Consider the following 15,598-nt stretch of genomic DNA (forward strand, 5'->3'; position numbering starts at 1 on the left):
GATAAAAAAAAGTCAGGTCCCGGGCCCGGCGATTGGCTGACGTCACGGGGGTGTCCCGGGCCGGCAGCCAATCACAGCGCGGCCCGGGAATGACGTCACGGGGGTGTCCCGGGCCGGCAGCCAATCGCAGCGCGGCCCGGGACAAAGGGGCGGGGCTTAAAAAAAGCACCAGAAACGCCCCCGAATCGCGTTTTCAAGAGAAAGCGCGATTGACAGCCTCTGTCTCCCAATGGCTAGCCTCCATTTATGGAGCTAGCCAATGATAGACAGAGGCGGGTCATCACCCGACATAGAACTCAAGAGGTTTTGCTAGCGCATGCGTACTTCGTACGCATTGCTAGGCAAAACCTAAAAAAGCATCAGTAACAATTATTTATGACATGGCTACGTCGAGCCACACTCTCAAGTACCTCCAGACTCACCTTGAGGCGCCATGAAAGCACCTGCGGTTACCAATGTGTGTTATTCGGCCCGTGTTGCAAGTCGTCCAAGTACTCCGGAGGTGCGCAAGGGGAAAAAAAGGGCTGCACACCTCGCCCGCCGCACTTTTAAGCCTTGATGGACGAGGGAGGGGGAACAATGGCAGCTGCAGATCTATTTAATTAACAAGGCACGCGCTTCGCACGTAGTCCGTGAAGTGGAGAAAGAGGCGCATGTTTAAGTGAAAGCACAGCATGAGGTCTTTATAAAAAAGAAAAGGTAATTACGGTGAGCCGCATATAAAGAAAGCCGTGCGCTCGCCATGCGGGTTAAAAAAGAAAAAGCATTTGACACCGTGATTTAAAACAAGCAGCCGTCATTGTCCTGCGCTGATTGTAAGCAAAGCACGTCGTCGTGCCTGAAGTAGGAGAAACTCAATAAAGAAAATAATGCTTACAAGACTAAATAAGACATGCCGTGTAACAGCTGAAGTAAAGGGGCCAGTAGCCATGGGAGGTTACACATGAAGACAATGCAGTACCAAAGAGGGACTAACAAGCATATTAACCAATCAGAAGCCTGCATTTACAAAGGACAAATACACATGCCAATGAAAAATATGGGCGGGCTTCTCTTCCATACTCTACTACAACTGATCGCCAGAGCAGCGCATGAGCACTGGCTCAGGCTCAACATAAAAAGCAGACTTTACCCCCTGCTACAACCCTTCTCCCCCACCCATTCCCAACCCATTATTTACAGAGTCTATGCTAGTGAACTAATTAACTCCTTGGATGCGTGTGAAATTTAGACGGCTCCCGGCCGTCTGACGCACATGCCACCCGCAGCGTTGGACGGCCGGGAGCCGTCCGACACATCCAAAGGGTTATAAAGACACTATCTGAGGTTGTCTGTTTTAGGACGTCGAGGTTGTGATATTTGCATTTGTACCTTCAAAGGGAGTCTAAAGTGATTACTGAAACTACTGCAGTTACTTTAATCCAGTCATTCGAGATATCATATGTGTCAGTTTAGGGAATAAATCGATTAATGCGGACATTGGCCTGTGATCTGCATTTCACAAGCTAAAATCGTAGCAGTGCCAACTCTGCCTTTCATATTTCCATGCTGATAAAATTCAGACTTTCGAATTGGGTATCAGCAATACCTGTTTTTGTCTGCACCGAGAAACAACGAAGAAGTCGTGTAAAGCGCTATATTAGGAACAGATTATGTTTACATAATATGTCCACATAAGAACAGACTGACCGCCCTGCTCAACTCCAATCGAACCAGAGTAAGGGCAAAAGCAGTGCAAAAATGTCCAAGCTAGCAGGCAGCCTTCCTCTCTTTTTTTCCCATTCATTCTAATTCTGTCACCTTATACCCACTCTGTACATGTGGCCATCAATTCCAGAAAGCTGGAAATGGAGACAGCCTTGCAAAGGCTCCAGCACCCACTCCTGTGGAACTGCTGAAAGGGGAAAATGGCTATTCCGGCACAGAGAACTACAACCACTCTGTTCTGGAGCGGTGGAGACACAGACTTGTAAAAAATCATTTTCAGATACACATCAAGGTGCCAAACTTATCATAAGAGTTAAATGTCTTCAGGTAGAAATGGTGGTCTAGGGTTCCCAGCACCCTTGGTAAGAGATCAGAAAGGTTTCTAACTTTTTTCTTGTTTAGACTGCGAATACATGGTATACTGATCGGTGTCTATTACTTTTTCTAACACCTGTGTTTTTTTAATACAATGGCACATCAGTAGCACCAATGAAGTAAAGCCTCTGAGGCATATGAATATTTTCCCTACCATACATGTTAAATGACTCTTCTCCCCCCCCCCATTAGACGTTCTACTTGCTGAGAAGGACCCACAGTATCCACTACAAAAACACTTATTGAGCTTCATGAAGCAATATCTTCTTCTGCAGGAAGATTAGAACCGCCATTTTGTAGGGAGGTGGGAGTCAAACTCACCTTACGTGAGAAGTCTGTTCTACTTTTGAACGTTTCTCTGTTGCAGAATGAAACTGATTTTTCTGAAGACACCTCGGAGAAGTCACAGTTCCTCCAAGAGAAAGTGATTCAGTGAGTTATCAATACTGGATAGTATGCCCTTTTCATGCCATTGAAAACATCTCCAATTTTTTCTATAAATTCTGAGAGGTTGAGTACCATCCAAGGCTGCTTGCGACCTCGCATAAAAAGAATATATTTACCACTACAGGTTATTCTGCACATTCAGGAAGGAGTTAGACATTGAAGCAAACAGAATTCTCTTACAATAATGTCCATGGGTGCTGGTAGGTCCAGAGAGAGTTTTCAAGACCCATAATTTGTTTTCATTTGATCTTCTGCAAATTCAATGTATTCATTTTATCTTCTGCAAATTCTAAAAAGACCATATTTTCTGGATTTAAAATCTGGCCTTGATTTCAATGGCACATTCTAAAGTTGCGGATGCTCAATAACATGGGAAAACATTCAGGTCCATTCCAACTCCAGTCATTTCTCAACCACACTAACCTCTAGAATAATTATCAATTCGGCTACGGATCAGACAGGGAAACCTGGACTGCCCTCTCAGTGATGTAAGAAACATACTCTTATGGTTTGCCAGTGAAGGTGAAACATATTTGGACTTACAGATATCAGATCAAAGAGCCCAATCCATTCTTACTGCCACATTTAGAGATGTCTCAGATTGGTTTTCAAAGTTTTTCCAGATTAAATAGTTAGATTTTTTTTCTAAAGATAGTAGTGATACGTTTCAGTCTAGATTGCTGTGCAGCATTTCACACATTTTCAACATCACCAGTTCCACATTACACCAATCAGGTGTTGGGCATATCTCCCATGCTGATGGACATTAGCCCTACTAAGTAGTACAACAGCAGTCGGTTTAAGTGCATTAACACATAAAAGGGCACAGCCCTCCGATCTAGTCTCTGAAATTGCTGCGATGAGCTGACCCTCTTCACTGGCTTTTCCACCGTCAGTCCTACCCATAAAGAAGCATGGAATTCAGTTTGTATGCGTTTTTATTTCCTCTAATGCTTTACTGTGAGTGCTACATTGCCCAATCTCATGCCCTTCCCCTGTGCTCGGAAACACTTTAGGTCTGAACCTCTGATCTATTCAAAGATGACTGATATGCCTGGAGCAGTCTGTGAGATGGTGCCTGCATGAGCAACAGAACTTCAGCTTACTTCACTTCTCTCGATCCCCTAGAATGAACCTGGATTTCTTAAATTCTCAGAGCAAGCGTAGCACATTCCATTAAACTCTGGTAGTTTTAAATAGAATCTAAGTCCTCTTAAGGTCATCTGCTTTTAGAGAAGGTTAGCCATTACTTTATACATTCCCAATAGAGTTCAACGATGCTTCCACTAGCATCTTCTAGGTCAAACGGATTTGCATGATCTTTCTTCTACTTCTTTAACTTCTTCCAAAATAATTTGGCACAGTTTTTAGAAAGTATATTTTCGGCTCAGAGGAGAGTAGATCTTAAAAGTCTTTCCACTTTTTCTTCCTCCTCACACACCCTCCTGCTACGGGGCTGCCTGCCAAACCAATCTCAAAATCATAATTGTTATGGCTGACAATAGTATGCTCAGCTACCTTGTTTAGAATTTGAGTGAGGTCGCTCCTCCCACGCTCCCTGACCACAGAATCTGCCTGATATCCTCGTCCCTGAAGCGCCTCTGCCAAATTGGACTTGGTATCGTACACACAGCGCTCTGGTCGCGATAGCATTAGACTTTAAAATCATAGCGCACTGAATTGACACAGCGCCGAACCTCGCATGCTAATTCACTTTGAAGCGCAAAATTGTTTGTTTTAATTGTAACTACTGCCGCCAGTGACTCCATATTTCGTGCTGCTTTACTGTGTGCATTTATTACAGCAATTCCGCCTCATAGTAATCTGCCCCCGTTTCACGTGCCATCCTCCATTTTAGCATCCTGTTTGTTTGTTGTTGACCCCTTGGCCCGCCTACCCTCCCCTGCTACCGCCTCCCAGCTGACCCGCCCACGCTTCGCCCCCTTCAACATCCATTTATGTCGAATGCCTCAACGCGCAGCGTCCACGCGCTGCGGCCTCGCCGAAGGTGCGCCAAAGGTAAGCCCGTCTACGCCCGTCCGCGCCTGGACCGCGCCCAGCGCCAGACCCCCTGGTCCCCGCCTCACCCATCCTCCTCGCGTTATATACAACGCCTCCTCCCTCCTTGCACTCAACCCCGGCCGACTCACTAACTGCACCCAAGCAGCACCAGGACACACCCATGGACCCTTCACCTGCCACTCCTGCAAATTTACCTGCGTCAAGTCCCAAACTAAATCCACAAACACCAAACAGAGAGCCAACACCAACCACCTCAAATGCATCCTTCTCAACACCCGCTCGGTTCACAAACACGCCATCGACCTTTGGAATCTACTCGACACCATTTCTCCGGACATCGCCTTCCTAACAGAAACCTGGATGAATGCCTCTTCAGCTCCAGACATCACCATAGCCATCCCGGACGGCTACAAGATCATCCGTAAGGACCGCCCCATCCAAACAGGAGGAGGCATCGCCATCGTCCACAAGAACACCATCCGCGTCTCAACCAGCTCAGATGACCACTTCGCTATCGCCGAACACCTTCACTTCCAGATCCACACCGACCCCAAGACAACACTTAGGGGCACCCTCCTCTACAGGCCACCAGGACCCCGTACTAAATTCAGCGAAGACATCACTGACTTTATCACCCCACACGCCCTCCCTTCAGAAGACTACATTCTACTGGGAGACTTCAATTTCCATCTGGAAAAGAGCAACGACAGTAACACCACCACCCTCCTGGACAATCTCGCCAATCTCGGACTCAAACAACTTGTTAACACCCCCACACACTATGCAGGACACACACTCGACCCTATCTTCACTTCCAGCAAGCATATCTCCTTCACTCATACCACACCCCTCCACTGGACGGACCACAGCTGTATCCACTTTATCTACAATAAGACCTCGACCCACAACCACCCTCAATCAACTCTGCGAAGAAATTGGAACAAAATCACCATCGACCAGATCTCCACATCGCTTCTTCAAAAACCCCCTGCCTATTCAACGAACCCTAACCAAGCCGCCATCAACCTCACACAATGGTTAACCCAAACCGCCGACAAATTAGCACCCTTGAAAAAACATCAAACCAAGCAAGGTAGCAAGAACGCCCCCTGGTTCAACGACGAACTTAAGAAATCCAAGAAGCTCTGTCGTTCCCTTGAGAAAACTTGGAAAACAGACCCAAACACTATCACCCAAGCCGCCTTCAAAAACGCCACCCGCAAACACCACCAACTAATACGGACAGCCAAGAAATCAGCACTCAAAGACCGACTAGACAACAACGCCCACAACAGCAAGGAACTTTTCAACATCATCAAAGAATTCACCAACCCCACCGCCAGCTCTAACGACATCACCCCCTCTCAAGCCCTCTGCGACTCCCTTGCCTCATTCTTTCATAACAAAATCGCCGACATCCATAACAGCTTTGATAACACACCTGTAAACCAATCCACCCCACTCACCTCCGAACCGTCACCCCCTCCGAATATCCTTCTCGAATGGAACCCAATCACCACAGAAGAGACCATTCGCCTGATGAATTCCATCCACTCAGGATCCCCTACAGACCCATGTCCCCATCACATCTTCAACAAAGCAGACTCCATTATCGCGCCCCATCTCCGAGATGTCATCAACTACTCCCTAAACTCCACCACATTCCCAGATAGCTGGAAACACGCCGAACTCAGCGCCCTTCTGAAGAAACCCACAGCTGACCCCAACGAACTCAAAAACTACCGCCCCATCTCGCTCCTCCCATTCCCTGCCAAAGTCATTGAGAAAGCCATTAACAATCAGCTTGCCACCTTCCTCGAAACTAACAAATCACTCGACTCCTCACAGTCTGGCTTCCGAGCCAAGCACAGCACCGAGACCGCCCTCATCGCAGCAACAGAGGACATTCGAACACTACTGGACAACGGAAACACAGTCGCCCTTATCCTCCTTGACCTCTCCGCGGCCTTCGACATAGTCTGCCATAGCACCCTTATACAACGCCTCAGAAACATCGGAATTCAAGGAAAAGCATTGGACTGGATCATTTCATTCCTCGCTGGAAGAACTCAGAGAGTCCGCCTCCCCCTTTTAAGTCAGAGGCCACCGAAGTCATCTGCGGCGTCCCGCAAGGATCATCACTCAGCCCCACCCTCTTCAACGTCTACATGAGCCCCCTCGCAACCATCGCACGTCAACACAACCTCAACATCATCTCCTACGCTGATGACACTCAGCTGATCCTTTCACTCACCAAAGACCCAACCATCGCCAAAAACAACCTACACGAAGGGATGAAAGAAGTAGCCGAGTGGATGAAACACAGCCGTCTAAAACTGAACTCGGACAAAACGGAAGTCCTCATCCTAGGCTCATCCCCTTCCGCCTGGGACGACTCTTGGTGGCCAACGGCCCTAGGAAAAGCCCCCATACCGACGGACCACGCACGGAACTTAGGCATCATCCTGGACTCCTCACTCTCGATGACCAGACAAGTCAACGCCGTCTCTTCTTCATGCTTCAACATTCTAAGCATGCTCAAAAAAACATTTCGCTGGATCCCCACCGAAACAAGAAAAACGGTCACCCACGCACTGGTTACAAGCCGTCTGGACTACGGAAACACCCTTTACGCCGGTTCCACCACGAAACTACAGAAAAAACTCCAACGCATCCAAAATGCTTCAGCCAGACTCATACTAGACATCCCCCGCACAGACCACATTACTGCTCACCTGATAGACCTTCACTGGCTCCCCGTCAACAAGAGAATAACGTTCCGTCTCCTCACCCACGCACACAAAGCCCTATACGAACTTGGACCTGATTGTCTCAACACGCGCCTTTCCTTTTACACCCCCACCCGCCAGCTGCGTTCGTCCAACCTAGCCCTCGCCGCTGTTCCGCGCATCCGCAAAACCACCATGGGAGGAAGATCCTTCTCCTACTTAGCGGCCAAGACCTGGAATTCCCTTCCCATCCACCTCCGTCTTACTCAAAAGCACCTAGCCTTCAGAAAACAACTTAAAACATGGATATTCGATAAGTAAACCTCCCCCCCCCCCTTCCTCAAGCGCCTTGAGACCCTACGGGTATGTAGTGCGCTATATAAATTCTGACTTGACTTGACTTGAGTGAGAAAAACTGCAATATATATACATATTTTACATTTGGCATTAATTACATGGTATCTAACGTGAATTCCTCGCCACATTTACTGGCTAATTTTTAGATGTAGAAGGTTATGTTGTCATAAGTGCCACCAATTTCAAACATCACACAATAGTTATGTTGTGTGGCCTAACCAAGAGGGAACATTTTGTATTCCAGGGTCAAGGTGGTTGCATGGTGCATGCATGGTTCATGGTGTCCATTCAGCAGCAAAATCACTTTTATTAGACTTTCAAAGATATTGAAATAAACGCCTCAAAGGTGCAATATTCTAATGACTATACACATTAACATATGCAGTGCGAGGGCCAACATATAATATGAACATAATGTGCAAAAAGGTAGATTACTGAAAATTACCGGTTACTATGACATACACATTAAAATGCATGGCATTCGCAAGTTCAAAATGCAACAAGCACCATCTGGTATCAATAAATGGACACATTCCATGATAATTAAGCTTTTTTTCCGGGTCTGCCCGGGATGTGAGACATAACCTATAGGTCAGAAAGAGGCACTTGGAAAAACAGTACTCAATAATAGGTTTGTCACGGATGGGCGTTGCAGAGAATCTGGGGAACTAACCATATGCTATACATCTATTTCCCGAAAATAAAACTGTATTTCGGGGAGCTGCAGCTCCAGATGACAAGGAAAAGGTATGCTATGTTACTTACACACCCTCTTGCTGCTAATGACTGAAGGTTTGTGGCTCGCCCGAGAGACTGCGCTATGTTCCTGATCACTGCTGAGTTGTGTGTCTTGCCGCAGTGAGGGAGTATGCTTTGCTGCACCTAAGGCCTGTAGGTTTGTGCCTTGCCATAGGGAGTGAGTATGCTATGTTGTTGCTAAGTGTTGTGGATTTGTGCACATAGCGCAAGTGTTTTCCCCACAATTGCAGTGATGCAGCATAGCGACTCTTGCATTATTTGAGCCACCTTGCCTCATCAGTAATAAAGCATAAGGACTCTTGCATTAGTTGAGCTACCCTACTTCTGCAGTATACAGCATACCGACTCCAGCATTATTCGAGCCACCCTACCTCATCAGTGATACAGCATAACCACTCTTGCATTGTTTGAGCCACACTGCCTCATTAGTGATACAGCATAACCACTCTTGCATTGTTTGAGCCACCCTGTCTCATCAATGACACGGCATCGTGACTCTTGCATTGTTTGAGCTAGCCTGCAGTGAATGAAAGAGTGGCATATATTGTATTGTATTGTATTGTAATTGCATTTATATAGCGCTTACTACCCATGACGAGGCGTCGGAGCGCTTTATATATAGAGTTATGTGATCTGAATCCAAGCCCTTACTGGTAAGGGGGGTGGGGGATCAGCGCTGAGGAGGCGGTGGTGTGGAGGGTCCCCACTGGGGAAAACATTATCCAGGCACACTTCAGTGAAAGGCCTAACAGGCATTTGGCCCATCTGTTAATTGCTTTCTCTGCCCATCTCTTAATGACATCTGTTTTGGGTTAGGGGCCTCCTTGTCCAGTTAGCAGGTAAAGTGTGCTCGCTTCTTCCCTGCCCTAAATCACTCCTCATTGATGGCCGACGCTAAGCCGACATATGTGGGGAGCGTCCTTCTAACACACAGGTGGCCCTCTTTGTAATGACAGAGGGCCGTCCCCGGGGCGTGGGTTACTAATTAACAGGGAGGAGAAATGGCGAGGGGACATTACGGCGCACATGCTCTCTGCTTTCCTAACGGAGGCTGTTCAAATAGAAAGGTCTGTCCTTCAACAGCTGTCAAACAGGCGGCCACACTCAGTGGCATCTGCGCACCCCTTTAAAGGCAGCCGTGCTACCTGAACAGATTAAAACTATTTCCCCGTTTCCTGCGCCCGCCGTCCCGGTCGCATCTTGGATAGTAGTGGCGGGCTCTCTTAGACATAGGACATGGCAGGGAGGCAACATTCCAGGCCTAGTCTGGGTGCATATTCCGGGTGTTTTACACGCATATTTTGCGGCAACAAAGAAAGCGTGTTTTTGTTGAATGAAGATGTTAGGATACAGCTGTCCGAATAGAAGGGAGGGAGGGGTGGTGCACAGACACAGCTGAAATAGATGCGCGAGACAAGACAAGGACTCTCTCCCATCCGACATACAATAGGTTATTCGTTTATAATGGATACTGCTTAAACAATAAGGAAAATGTACCTTAACAGTGAGTGTTAGTTTTTGCAAAAAGTTCTACGTTGAGACCAACAAACAAGAACTGATTATAGATCTACAAACAGGGGACGGCGCAGTATTCCACTATTGAGAAAATCTAATTAATTAACCCCGCCAATAAATTGTTTCGACAGACATCTTTTTTGGCGGGAGGCAACACAAATGCAATTCTCCTTTCTCTGGTAACGAACATCCGGTAATTATGCATTAACAATTGCTTATGTACCCATCTATATTTTAACGCCTCTACAAAAGAAAGATGCTTTCACCTAACACGATATTACCTAACTGGATGACTTTGCACTCTTTCCTAGATAATCTGCAAAACTTACTTCACATTGTATGCCCAGTAAATCCATTGAGCCACACCGGATAAAACCATGTGCGCATTTGAGATGAGTTTTTTTGTCTCTCGACTTGTGTTTGGACTCTATCTTATGACATTAACATAAGGCACTATAAGTTAGATGGTTCATAAACAGAAGGATGTTCAACCAAACCGGCTTTAACGTGAAGTTTCATCTTTCCTGCAAAAACACGACAGCTGGAGTAATTACTGCATTTACTGCAAACAATTGCATGCATGTATTCCTTCATTCGTGTTCCCTTTACTCACTAAACGTTGTGAACATATGGAAGGAACTATAGTTTTGTAGCTCTACTCTTTTGTTGGTATCTGCATCCATCCATTTAATTAATATATTGAAAGGCAAGAAAGAGACAAGTTCAGCAACACCTTACAGCATTAAAATAGAGTTCTAAACAGTGCCCCCCACCTCCCTTAGACAAGTAGGAACTGATGTCAGGGCCTCAGAACACATCAGGATGCAAAGCACTTGGGGTCCAACCCCAAGTAGTATTTATTAAGGCACCAACCGGACAATGGAGCACACACGAGGACACAACTGCAGGGTCTCAGGTGACACGCGTAAGAGACCCCACAACCTCTGAGCAAGAACACAAACAGTTCTGAGCACTTCAATATGGGAATCTTGGTAACACAGAAGAGGGACAGACAAGACAGCAGCAGGATCTCCTGCATGGAGCACATAGCACGTCCATAAAGTTCGAACTAACCCATACCTGGCTCTGCACATTACCGTTTCCAGGTATCAGGGAATACGGACGGCAGGGTCTTTAGTGTGGAGCTCACAGCAGGACCAAAGAATGCAACCTATGCAGCAATTGGCTCTGCGTTCCAGCAGCCACTCGGGTATACAAGAGTACATGATAACAGCGTTTATAGGGTCGATGAAACAGTCAAACTTCAAACACCAAAGCCAAGCAATACCTACCTCTGCAGCAATGGGCCCTCTACCGAATGCAGGATGACACAGATATCATAGTATTGCACGGCGTGCAGAGCCCTGCCTTAAATCCTGAATCCAAGAGTTTCTCAAATCTGCAGCATAGGTGCCCCTGAAGTTACTAAAGTAATAGGGATAGCAGAGTCTATGAATCCAAGGAGTACAACACAGTACAACTGTAGGAGGCAAATAGAATGAAATAGCATAGCTCAAGTCCTGTCCTCAGGAATATAAGTAAATAATGATAGAAGGGTCTCAGACACCTTCATTGATCATTGATCCTTCAACGTTCGGGCCCAACCCCAATAAAGGTTGAAATCTGCAGCATACGTGCCCCTGGAGCACACAAGGCAGCACTAACAGTAATGAAAGAAGCCCCATTAGGATCACATAGCACAATCACACAGGATAAACATGAGCACTAATAGGCTCTGTTATAACCCTCCCAATCCAAGCAGCACGGCAAATCACACTAATGGAAAGGTCTTCAATCCCTGCTTAACTCACGCAGCACAGCCACAGATGCTGGAAGAAAGCAATACCAACCCTGTCATAGATCACCCACATTCCACCAGCATATCAAAGGATACTATTAGCAAGGTCTTCAATCCCTGAAAGGCTAATACAGCACAACCACTTAGTCTTAGGCCAAAAGCAAGCTATACTCAACTCTATCAAAGTTCCTCATAGTCACAGAAGGATAACAGCCAGGTCTAAACAGTCCCAAATGCAGAGCAGATACAGTTTCCACAGAACTACATAAAGCCTGTGCTCGGTCCTTGGAAGAGCAAGTCAATCCAGTTTTAAAGCAGACTTTACTTCAATACAGTGTGTAGTAAGTGAAAAAAAATATTTTGAGAAATAGCTGTGAGGTTTCTTTAATTCTTCACGCTGCACGGCAGGGTAATGGAATCCGAAACCACATAAATTTGGCACATTTCATTGCTTACATTTTTTTTAATTACATTTTAACTAACTCTCTTGCTTCCTTTATACATAATTCTCACGGTCCATTTTCTTTCCAGCAGAGCAATTTGCCACACATTTTTCAGCTTTATAAAGGGACTAATCGATTTTGGCCACCACGAGAGTCTGAACCCGATCCTGTAAATGGTGGGGCAATGGGTGGTTCCATGCTGGCGTGGGATCTGGGCTATTTTTTTTGCTTTGGGCAGACTGATCAAATGATTTGCAGTTTAAGGAATACAGACGTTTTCTGTTCCCTTCTTCCATGTCTGTCCCCCACATTTATATGTTTCTTCTATTTTAATCTACACTGGTAAACTGATTCTGCCTTAGGCTCATCAGAGAAAAAATAACACCAGCAAATTCATCTCACTTTATGACCATGACTGGAATTTAAAACGATGCAGCCAGAGGGTAAGAGAACAACACTGCAGAAACCAGCTGTGTGATGCATTCAGTTGAGGAGATCGAAATAGTTCTCATTCATTCACCTAGCTTTTCCACCACTTCAACCTTTTCTCTATGTTGTAGCTACTCTTCATTTGACTCTTTTGGCTCTCCTGCTCCGCTAACTTCCCTGCCTCTTTCTAGCCTTCCCTTACTATCATTAAGCATCAATAGTTTCCCACTCCACATCTGCGTAAACACTGCCCTCCATTTGCCACCCATTTAAACCTCCCTTACCCCATCACCCTGCAACAACTACAGATATAGACATGGACAATACTCCTAGTAACTCATCACTTTTCAAAACTCCACCCTTATCACCGTTTCACAAGGTACACGTTGGCCTCATCTTGTGCATAAATCTATTTAAAAATAAAAAAATAAAACCCTTCCTTTTTACATTTCCGTGTCTTCCCTGGATGCAGATTCCCTTCTTAGTTTTTAGCTTGATTCATCATACTGTTTCTGCAACCAACACCAAGTCATATTCAGAGCTAATCAAGGGCCTATACAGGAAACAGGAAAACCAAAAAGTGGAACTCTGTGTACACTTAGTATAGCATACTTTGGACACCTGGGGAGAACAAATGAGACCACACTGCGATGAGGCAGCGTTTCAAAATACAAACATAAAAAAAGATGCAGCGACGAATGCTTGCACAGTAGGCTAAATCACTGCCTAACCAAACTGCCAAGACTTTGCAACAACACAGGGTTTCCAGGTGAGAAGATATGGAGTACTGTGGGCTGGCTTGTGGTGTCACTATAGAAGCATGTCAGATGAAGAGAAGAGAGCAATCTGTAAACGTGTTGCAGCGTTCGACTGCCCTATCCCGTCACCGTGTTGAAGTTGTTCGAAAATTCGCAAGCAGCAAAGGTTAGTAGAATCTTCTCACCATAGTTTTCAAGCCTACTCACGATTTATTCCCTCCCTACATGGCGCAGATCCTATCTAGATAAACACCCTAACTGACCCTACACAGTGTCACTTTCATCACTTTCCCTTCCTTGGAATGTAAAGCCCCATTGTGTTAAACAGCGCTTCCAGTACTCATCAGTGGAAAGTAAACTCTCTGGACCTCAGCACTACGCCCCATCTTTCCAAGTTAAATCTGCTCTTAAGAGCCACCTCCTTCAGCTGAAGGCCCTAGGACATAAGCCGACTTGACAGGCTCCCTGTTCCACGTGTCCTACTCTAAGTATTAACTGCATTAATCAACCGCACTACATACTATTTTTGGATGATGGAGAAATCTCTCCAAGACAAATGCACCATAATTTGGTACAATGACAATTTAGGTCTATCCAACACAAATTACTATTTATGTATCATACTGTTGATCCTCGCGTAAAATCATGTGATTTTTCGAAAGCTCATAGTTTGTCCTCCACTGCTAAATAAATTAAATGTGAAAATAAAGAAATGAATAAACAAACTAGTGAGCTGCAAGTGGCCAAAGTAGTTTGTGTGCAGATGGCAAGTAAGTTATGGGGCGAGTTCATTTCACTGGCTGCAAAAATTCCTTGCACGTGGTCTGGGCTTATGCTCTTCAACATTAAATCACAATTTCCAGACAACCTTCAGTTTGTCACTTGTAGTCCGTCACGTTTCACATCCACTACAAAGACTGCCAGGCAAAGATGGTCACAATTAAAACGGGGGAAACAGTGCATTTCCACTGCTAAGCCTTGGTGGAATTGGGGTAGGTGACTGTGAGCCAAAAAAGCCTAGACAAACTATTTGAAGACGAGAAGAAAAAAAGAGAAAAGGGAACTCTATGGGAGAGCAAAATATACCCAGGTTAGGAGAAAGAAATGAAGGAGAAAGAAATGAAGAAGAAAGAAGCAGAGGCTAAAGAAAGAGGAGATATAAAGAACCAGGATAAAAAGTAAACTCGACGAGGAAAGAACAACGGAAAAAGACTGCAAAAAAGTTAATGAATGAGCAATTTAATAGTGAGCAAAGGGAGAGCATGAAAGGGGATTTGATTGAAGGGAAGAAACGGGGAATTAGTATGAAAATGAACGAGTGAGGTGTAATTAAAGAAGGAAATATAGAAGTGTAGGAATTATAACATTTAATTAGATAAAGCAAGAACTATGAATAAAGGAAGGAAGAACAAGCATTGGCAAAACCAATAGCCATCACCAACACGAGAACTATTGTCTTTGCCAATCTGTTTTAGCCATGTTGTACACCAGCATGTCTGCTGTTCAGCATAGCTAAAAGTTAGTGGAGTGGAGCGGCGGCGAGTGGAGTGGTGTAGAGTGGAGTAGAGTGGAGTACAGTAGAGTGGCATAGAGAAGCGGAGGGGCTTAGAGCAAGGGGCATACAGCAAAGGGGCATACAGCAAAGGGGCATAGACCACAGGGGGCATGAAGGGGCAGAGAGCAGAGTAGAGTGGGATAGGGTAGAGTGGGATAGAGTGAATGGTTGTAGAGTAGAGTGGCGAAGAATTGAGCAGCGTAGAATAGAGTGGCATAGAAAAGTGTGGCATAGAAAAGTGTGGCATAGAAAAGTGTGGCGTGAAGTAGTGTGGCAAAGAGGAGAGGGGCGTAGAGTAGAGTGGCATAGAGTAGAGTGGTGTATAATGGAGTGGGGTAGAGTAGAGTGGGGTAGAGTAGAAAGGAGTAGAGTTTGCATGGTGTGGTAGTTCACAGCCTTCACGGACAACACATTTTCAATTGAATGACCATTACTTTTGTACATATATCAGGCATATCTGTACTAATAGACCAACACATGAAAACCTATCGACCTACCTCTCCGCAGTGTACATAATGCATATAGAGGGGTAGTCATTGCTAGTTGGTCTAAGGTTCCCCAATTATTACAAAGCGAAGTATTGTTAGGCATAGACAGACTTGCTTGCCTCTTCTACACCCTATATTAAAGCCCCAACAGTGTACTTAAGTTATTGCTTCTTTATGACAAACTAAGGTGGAAACTATCCAGCACTGGAAACAGTG

At 45.4% G+C, this 15,598-nt stretch overlaps 1 protein-coding gene across 2 annotated transcripts in view; it reads right to left on the reverse strand.

Moving 5' to 3' along the window:
- EXD3 (exonuclease 3'-5' domain containing 3) overlaps nt 1-15,598 on the reverse strand; it is a 2,383,304-nt gene that overhangs the window by 2,157,653 nt on the left and 210,053 nt on the right. The gene's annotated exons all lie outside the window — the stretch shown is intronic.

Source organism: Lissotriton helveticus, chromosome 5_1 (genome assembly GCF_964261635.1).
Source record: "Lissotriton helveticus chromosome 5_1, aLisHel1.1, whole genome shotgun sequence".
Lineage (NCBI taxonomy): Eukaryota > Metazoa > Chordata > Amphibia > Caudata > Salamandridae > Lissotriton > Lissotriton helveticus.